We start from the raw sequence: 1,194 nt of genomic DNA on the forward strand, positions 1-1,194 counted from the left end.
GGAACGCGGCCGCCGCTTCCCTGGGGGCGGCTGAGCCTGCCCCCGCCGGCGCCTCCCCAAAAAGAGGCCCCCCCGCAGTGGCTCCCAAGTGTCGGGCTCGCCAGCCTCGGCTTCCTACATGGAAGATCCGCGGGGGCAAAAAACGAAAGGCGTTTGTCTGGGCTGCTGGAGGGGCAAAAAAGCCTCTTTCCCCCTTGCTAAGCAACTTAATTTGGGGGTGGGGAGAAACTGGCAATTAAAGAGAAAAAAAAAAAAGGCAGGCACGCGATTTATTTTTTTTCCTCTATATCCTTAGTAACCGGATCTCTTCGAATTCCGTGCACACGAAGACTCGGGGGAGGGGGCCGAGTGGACTTCACCCCGCATGAGACGTCTGGCGAGAATAAGGAGGCTCTCTCAAAACCTAAAAACCAAATATGCAAAGCCCCAAAAGAAAAACACCACCTCCTCGTACCTCTGGAGGTCTGGGGGCGTCCGGCTGGAGCCGGGGTTTAAAAAAAGAAAATGTTTACAAAGTAGAACAAGATGTTTGAGGGGTGGAAAAACGTATCCACGAGTTACATCCCCCTTTTTTCCCCTTGCAGAGCCCCACTGATCTTCCTCTCCTTTTCTTCTTCCCCCCCAAAAATCGTATTTTTTTTTTAATCCACAGAAAGCTTTGGCTAGGCTGCTTCAATCCTGCGCATCTGGGTGTCTTAGGAGAGTCTCTGGTCTTTCCTCCTGCGCTCCCGGGGGCTCAGGTCCTCTGCGGGGACTTCCTCGACGCTGGCGGGGGTGCAGGGGCAGAAGATGCTGCGGCGGCGGCGGCTGCGCCCGGCAGGGCTGACAGCGCGGGGGAGGGCGGCGCGGCGGCGGGCCCCTGGCGGGTCGCGCGCTCTCGCCCTCCAAGGCACAAGCCGCTGGCCAGTGCGGGGGCCGCTGTTGTCCCCTCCCCGGCCGCGGCCAGCCTCTGGGGCTCCCCGCGTGAGCTGCTCGCCCGACCCGGCTGCAGCTGCAGGAGGCCCGGCTGTTCTCTCACCGCCTCCTCCTATATGAGACTCTCCTCGTCGCGAGCAGGAGCCTCCTTGTCCCCCGTTTTCCCTCTCCCGGCTTTCGGGTCCTTCTGCCGCCGCCGGGGGCTCGCCGCGCCGCACTCAGGGGCTCTGGAGCCGGGCGCTCGGCGGCTCGGCGCCGGCGGGCTGGCTCCGTCTCGGG

At 62.1% G+C, this 1,194-nt stretch overlaps 1 protein-coding gene across 1 annotated transcript in view; it reads right to left on the bottom strand.

The window, feature by feature from the left end:
* Smad7 (SMAD family member 7) overlaps positions 1-536 on the bottom strand; it is a gene marked incomplete in the record, with an annotated part of 30,766 nt that extends 30,230 nt beyond the window's left edge. The window contains 1 exon segment of the mRNA XM_013510569.1: positions 1-536.
* Between the last annotated feature and the right edge of the window lie 658 nt (positions 537-1,194).

This window comes from Chinchilla lanigera, unplaced genomic scaffold (assembly GCF_000276665.1).
Source record: "Chinchilla lanigera isolate Chin_1 unplaced genomic scaffold, ChiLan1.0 scaffold00001, whole genome shotgun sequence".
NCBI classification, from domain to species: Eukaryota; Metazoa; Chordata; class Mammalia; order Rodentia; family Chinchillidae; genus Chinchilla; species Chinchilla lanigera.